Genomic DNA, 7,385 nt, shown 5'->3' with positions numbered 1-7,385 from the left:
AGAATTTGCTTTCTACTCTAACTCCTTCACACTCCTGTCTCTTCACAATGTTAGCAATATCACTTGCTTGGTCCTGCCACCATAGTAAACTTTTCTTTCATATGTGTATTTGTGCAGTGATTAAAACAATCTTCTGGGTAATCATCAGAGTTATAACATTTATCTTCCAGCTAAGGAGCCTGAGATTTGGTGATCAGCTCCTCAGGGTCTCAGAGCTGGCAGGACAGCCTTGGGGCCCCAGAAGTTCTTGCTGGGTATAACTGTGTTTCTCAGGCTCATAGTTTGCTTTTGCAAACTGTCCAGGATAAAACCGAGAAAGCTGCAATCTAGGGTATCTTCAATCTAATAGATACTACTAAGAAGTTAACAGCAGGAAACTGTGCTTCAAGGACCTCAAGATAAAGAACAATAGATTGTTTATGTCCGGCATGTAGTTTAATATGTATTTTTGAAAATATTCTCACCTAGTTCTCCCAGCCATGCTGTGAGGCAGGTGGAGGAATCCTTTGCATGTATGCATAGAATTTGGTTGGTTGGTTTTTGAGACAGGGTCATACAATGTAGTTCAGGCTGGCCTTGAACTCACTATACCAGGCTGCCATCAAACTTGAGGTGATCCTCCTGCCTCAGCCTCCTGAATGCTGGATTACAAGCGTGCACCACCATACCCCCTCTGCCCTCCCCCTTTTCAATGTGGTAGTGGAGACCGTTGTAATAGTCTACTAAGTCGTCCAGGCTAGCCTCAAACTTAAGATTTACTTTCTGTTGGTTTTGTGTTTTTGAAACAGGGTCTCTTTATGTAGTTCTCTTTATGTAGATCCTTCTAGTCTCCCAAATGCTAAGATTATAGGCATATGACACCATGCCTGGCTGAACTTGTGGTCCTCCTGCCTCAGCCTCCTAAATAGTTGGGATTGCAAGCATGCACCATTATGCCTGGCTGTGCCATGTTTCTTTCAATGCAGTATGGTTTTTCTTGGTGCTGGACTAAATGGAATTCTGTCCCGTGAAAGGGTGTTGCTTTCTTTCTTTGTATGCCTCATTCCACTTTCCCCTGTGAGTTCCGTCCTTTTCCTCCTGTTGCAGCGTGTGTGACTGCCACTCGCAGGACCTGTTTCTCTGTGTCTACTCTCCTGTGACGGCGGGGACTCTTGAGTCTTTCATTATCTGAACTAAATCTATCTTGGTCTCTTGCTGATGGAAGTTCTTCTTGTGCTGTATATTTCCGTTTCTCTTCCCGTCACTTCATTTCTCTTTTGTCCTCTTTCCTGTTCTGCCTTTCAACTGTCCCTTGTGCAGAAGTGGGATGTGGTCCTAAGCTTTCATTTCAGAATAGGGCTTCATCTCTCTGTTAGGGTTTCTCAAGTAGATGAAAGGATGGAGCCCTCCAACTTCTCTTTCAGTTCTAGAGCTCAATATGAAGGTATCTGTATGTGAATCTGGATTGTTTTTCCTGTAGAAGCATTTTCCTGGTGCATACTGCTGATTCCTAAGAGAAGGCAGCAAGGACTTGTCACTCTCTGGGAAGACCAGAGCTACAGGTGAGCAGGACGTCTGGCTCCACAGTCCTCACCTCATCCGCCCCATTGATGGGGGCTGGGGAAGGAGAGGCATCCATGGTGACAGACCACAAGCCCTGCACGCCTCAGCCCTTCCCACCACGTCTGCGGACTTGGACTGTGCTCGCGAGGCCCCAGCGAGGGGCAGGGTCTTGAATATCCATACTGATTGTGAGTAATTCACACGAGCCAAGGTACAAAACAGGCCTAGGTACCCATCAACAGATAAATGGGTAAAGAAAATGTGGTAGAGTATTATCCAGCCAATAAGAAGAACAAAATTATGTCATTTGCAGAAAAATGGATGAAACTGGACATTACCATGCTTAGAGAAATAAGCCAGACATGGGAAGACAAGTCACATATGTTTTATTAAATGTGGAATCTTTTTTTGTTTGTTTGTTTGGTACCAAGAATAGAACTCAGGACCTTGTGGTTGTAAGGCAGGCAGAGGCATCACTGAGCTAAATCCCCGGCCCTAAATGTGGAATCTTAAAGATGATATTAAAGTAGAACAGACTCTATTATTAGAAGGAAGGGAACAAGAAGGAGAGAGTTAAGAGAGGGAGCAATGGGGGATGGATATGATGAAAATATAAGCATGCACGAAAATACCACAGTGAAACCCAATATTAAGCCAGGTACCGTTGCACACATCTGTAACCCCAGCTCTCTGGGAGGCTAAGGAAGGAGGATTACAAGTTTGAGTCAAGCCTGGGCAACTTAGAGAGACTCTGTCCCAAAAGAAAAAAGGGCAGAGGATTTGGTTTGGTGAAAAAGGCCTAGATTCAAGCTTCAGTACACAAAAAGGGAAAACCAATATTTTGCAAAATTAATAGACATAAAATCAAAAATGTATTTAAGGAGGAGAATTAGGTTGAGTGAAATATAAACTAAGTAAGAAAACAAACACAAAAGCACTGAACATCAGTAGCTAACAAACTCACTAAAAACCTTTGTCTAATCTCATGCCCACCGGCCCTCCACCAGAAGGTCAAGGGAAGTAGTAGACAAAAAAATCTCTTCTGGGAAGAGCTGGGGACTGAAAGGTCACTCTGAACAAAACAGAACAATGCGAGTCTGATGGTGGTGGCTAAATGGTTTCAAAACTGTTGATCCATTAAAGCTACATTTAATTTTTTTTTAGAAATTTAATAAAACCTTACAATTTTTCAGAATGAGTCTCAATTCATTGAATTTAAGGAGGAAAATCCAGATTGAACCCACTCAAAGTACTCACTGAGTTTCAAAAAAAAGCCCAGTCTCTGGGTCAGTGCCTGTTTTCAGCAGGCAGTGAGTACAATACTTCACGCCACTGCCATTTCCCAGTTCGGGGACACCCCCGCTGGCTGCAGCAGAACCACTTTCAGAGATACTCTGAGATGTCTTCTACTCAAGCCTCATGGAAGTTGAAGCCTGCTGCCTTGGTGTGCTGAGGTAGAAGACATCTGGGCTTTTAAAGAGTTTTTAAAAATATATTCTATGCTGTTTACAAAAAAAGTACTTTCTTAGAAGGAAGACAATCCCCATATATGGAAATATTTTGTAGATTTGGGGATTATGACGTGCAGGATCTTTGGGCTGAGAAAGACGAGGAGCAACCAAAAGCAGCAGGATTTGCAAAGGAAAACTGAGCTATAAATTTTCTTTTTGCTTCTGCCCCACTTACACTTATATCCAACAATAACCCTGCTCTTAACAATTTACAACACAGGGTCAAATTTGATGGAGAGGGTTTTTGTTTAAGGCAAAGTGGGCTGTGGGAAGCCACAGAAATCTGTAGTACTTCTGTGTCAATTTATAAAGTGTGTGTGTTTCGCAACAACAGAAAATGGGCGTTGCTATCAATCCCATTTTTCACAGACCTGTGCAGCTCATGGTTAGGCAGACACAGAACCTAAACTTAAACCCTTCAATTCCAAACAACCAGTTCCTGCTCCAGAGCAGTCCACGTGGGAGCACAACTTCACACCTGATCACACAGCTTCTTCAGACTGCGAGGCAAGGATGGGAGAGTGGAGCAAAAGCAGACACATTTCTGCACTGCCTGAGAGGATCATACGACAAAGTAGCTCTGGTGGACCACATCGGGGAAGCCAGCAAAACTGGATTAAAGAGCATATAAATCAAGCAGAACATCAACACTAGCCGGAAAGCTGAGCTTTCTGTCCCTGTTTTGCTATAAACACTTTTACCCACTGGAAAAAAGAAGGCAGGGGAAGCTGCTCTAGTTATCATTTCATTCAATCACTGCCCTCCATTAAGAATGTAACAGATCTCTGCCAATCTTATCTGTCATACAAAGTCATCAATGACCTCCCCCAGGTTACCTGAAAGTATTTCATTCATCCAAGACCTGCGTCAAGAGGCCAAGGCAGCAGTAGGGAAGGGAAGCCCTGCCCTCAATCTGCTCACATTCAAGGCAGAGTACGGTGGAAGAGTCGTGACTCCAAATTTAAACTGAACTTCAAAACTAAAGCCCACCTGAAGAAGACGGGGGAGCTCCCCCAGCTCAAATGTCTCCAAATCAGGGATCAGAGTCCTGGGCAGGACGCCGAGTCTGCACTCTCAGAATGTGTTAATGCCCAGTAGGAAGTAATTTGGGCTATGAGTGCAAATGATAACTTTTCTCTTTAGAAAGTGGGCAACTCCATCTCCAAAACCAAAGTCTGTAACCGAAGAGAAATCAAATAGTTGTAGATAAAAGACATAGCTTGAGCCCTCACCGTCACGCTAGGGGTAAGTGGCTGCAGAGCTGAGAAATGTTTGAGAGGGAACGCTGCTTTTTTATTCCCTTCTAAGAGCCTATACAAAACGCACAGCTTTGAGTTTTGCAGAGATCCGTTCTAGCACAGGTATAGGCAGTTTTTATTTTTCTGTAAAAGGAAAGAAGTAAACATTTTCTGTTCAAACTATATAGCCTCTGCCTCAGCAACTCAACTGTTTTTGTTTCTAAAATGGAGCCATAGTCAATATTAAACAAATGAGCGTAACTGTGTTCCCCACAGATACCAAAATCCATAGATGCCTGAATCCCTTATGTAAAATGACATTATATTTGCATATAATCTACAGACATCCTCCCAGTACTTTAAATCATCAAGATGTTCTGTAACTTCTTACTCTCATCTCGATGTGAATCTTACAAACAATTCTAGCTCATGCCTTGTCTTCCCCTCCCCACTAATTCACAATATGCCAAGAGCCCTATAACAAAGTGTTTACATTGTAACAAAAGCAAATCAATATTTTTGATATGCAATTTTTATGAAAATAAACCGTTCATAATTCCCAAAGAAATGTGTGTCAAAAAGCCTTCAGGACTCTCATTTCTGAGTGCATCCATGTGTTCACGCAACCAGGAAGCTGTGCAGGATGGCTATTTACCATAGGGTGGGATCTACCACAGAGAAAGCTTTGTCAATCAATAACAGCCATGAAAGCAGCAACAGAAAAACATATTTTCTTGGACATTATCTAGTTGTGCAAAAAATAAAGGGATTTCCTAAAATGAGATCTACCTGAATCATCCAACAGTGCATGGAACAAAGCTGGAGTCTGGACACAGGGTGAAGGCAAATCAGCCACCCCAAGAGGAAAAAGAAAGCATTCAGTGGAGCATTTTCTTAGAAACAGAGTGGAGTCTGAGTTTGAAGTTAAATATAACCCACAAAATTGAGTTTATGTAGTCACTAAGTTTTCCTGAAGTAGGGTAATATTTTAATAATAATTTAATTTTTAATAATGAAAATATGTATTACCCAAAACAGTTTAGGAGAGTTTCAATACTAGACCTCTTCAAACACCCTAGGGAGAGAAACATACTAGAATATACTATACCAAGCTTTGAGCTATGTCAAAGATATTTAAAACCTAATAAAGGGCATTATGATGGGTATGTTTGTTAGTTTTCTTTCATTGTTGAGACAAAATACCCAGCACCAAAAGTTAAAGGGAAAGGGCTTATTTGGCTTACAGTTTATAGAAGTTTCGGTCCAGAATTGGCTGAATCCAAGGCAGGGATGACAAACTGGCCTGGCAGAGCAGAGACATGGCAGGCCCAAGGCAGCAAAGGCAACAAGGAGAGTTACCAGCATCTTTCTGTACCAGGGATCAAACTTGTGACCTTGCGCTTGCATACAGTGGATGAACCATTGAGCTAAATCCCCAAGTGCCCTTTTATCTTATTCAGCTACTTAGGGCAGGCAGCACTCACACCCTTAGTCCTGGTGCCCTTGAACCTGGCATTGCACCATGAATCAGTTCGAGCTTCACACACTCTAGATCAAGCCTAGGACCACGTGAAGCTTTGGGGGGACATCTAGACCCAAACCATAACAGTGGGCATAATTTAAAAAGTATAAATAAAATAAACTTACCTGTTGAATTTCAGGTGAGATTAAATCACTAGCTGAAGTTTTTTTTGTGGTTGTCTACATTCCATTCTTTAAAGCCCTCAGGTTTGTTGTGAACCACTGAACAGTAAGTAAAGTGGAAAAAAATTACATAATAACAACATTGGCACTATAACGTCTACATCAATATTCTAGACATACCAAATTGCTATAGAAGCAAGTTATTGAGTATCAACGCTTTTTGTCGTTTTTGGAAAAGCCTTAATTCTTTCTTCTACCTCTACGCTCTACTCTGGAATTATTTGGACACTGTCTTGATAACCGACTTTTCAGGGCCCAAATTACCCAAAAGCCATTCATCCTGAGTGAACCTTTCAGTTGAGAGGCAGGAGTCATGGACTCTTGTTCATTTCTAGCTGATACAAATTCAGCTGGCACTTCTACGAGGCATTGATATACATCTGAGAGCATAACACAGTTCACTCCCTGTGCCCAAGACACCCTTGTTAGCTAAAACACAGACTTGTTCCTGGTTGAAAACCATAAACTCAAACCTTTCTTACCTCTGAGAATAGAAAAGAGAAAGGACACAGACATGGTTTGACAAATTCTTCCTTGGTAGCAGCTTTTCTTACCAAAGCAGCTCTCTCTTAAAAGCTGTCACCACAAACTACACGGAAGAAAAAACACACACCTCTGCTCTACAAAAATCTCCCTCCTAGTCCAGCAATGGGGAGGTGAAAAGAAATACCAAAAATGCAAATATTGACTCCCTGCTGCCTTCATTCCTTACGCTCTGAAACTCAGACTGCACTGCACCTCTACGATTTCTTTTTAAACGCCTGTGATGGCTGAGACCGTCACTCCTGAATCGCACAGCCCTCACCCCCGCCCCCCCCCAGTCCTCTTCCCTTCGGAAGGTCTGTATTCTTTGCAATCCCTTCCCTTCAGCATCCTCCTACAATTCGGGCCCTAGGCCTTAGGCCACAGCCTCGAGATTGCGTTCGACCCAGGCCTGTTGCAGGTCCACCAATACCGTACCACCGTCTCTGTCTTCATCCCCGCCGCAGCCGGGCCGCTGGGGGCTCAGGCGGAGTCTGGAGCTGTACCGGGCGCAAAAAAAAAGCAGCTGGGGCCTGGGCCTCTCACCCCGCGCCCCGCGGCTCCTCCAGTTTCCCACAGCCCCGCCTGTCCCTTGTCCCGCCCACAAGCCCGGCGGCTGCCCCGCAAAGACCCAAACCGCGGGGCGTGGTGGCTCGGTACAACCTGCTGGCTCCCCGCCTAGCAATCTGGAGCTGGGTGTTCCCGGCTCGGTGCGTCCTGGAAACGGAGCACAACACGTCAAGTGCCACCCCACACCTGCAGGCTGGCCCACCCTACAGTTTCGGAGTCACCTCCCGGCACACTCACCTCCCGTGCGGGGCTCCTATGCGGGAGAAAATCGCTCCACCCCTGCATGCGCCCCCAGCCT

At 44.0% G+C, this 7,385-nt stretch overlaps 1 protein-coding gene across 4 annotated transcripts in view; it reads right to left on the bottom strand.

Moving 5' to 3' along the window:
- The window catches only part of B3galnt1 (beta-1,3-N-acetylgalactosaminyltransferase 1 (globoside blood group)), a 24,746-nt gene extending 17,361 nt beyond the window's left edge, over positions 1–7,385 (bottom strand). The window contains exons 1-3 of one of the 4 annotated variants that reach the window (XM_010623184.2): positions 7,325–7,385; positions 7,181–7,234; positions 5,939–6,034 (exon numbers count right to left, since the gene is read on the bottom strand). The gene's annotated coding sequence lies outside the window, so the exon portion shown is untranslated. Of the gene's footprint in view, positions 1–4,043; positions 4,229–5,938; positions 6,035–6,955; positions 7,031–7,180; positions 7,235–7,324 lie in introns of those variants that run through there. The other 3 variants (XM_033759531.1, XM_010623185.2, XM_010623183.2) reach the window with 3 other exon arrangements.

This window comes from Fukomys damarensis, unplaced genomic scaffold (genome assembly GCF_012274545.1).
Source record: "Fukomys damarensis isolate Sample0158 unplaced genomic scaffold, DMR_v1.0_HiC HiC_scaffold_37, whole genome shotgun sequence".
Taxonomy (NCBI): domain Eukaryota; kingdom Metazoa; phylum Chordata; class Mammalia; order Rodentia; family Bathyergidae; genus Fukomys; species Fukomys damarensis.
This window is presented reverse-complemented; position numbering and strand designations above follow the sequence as displayed.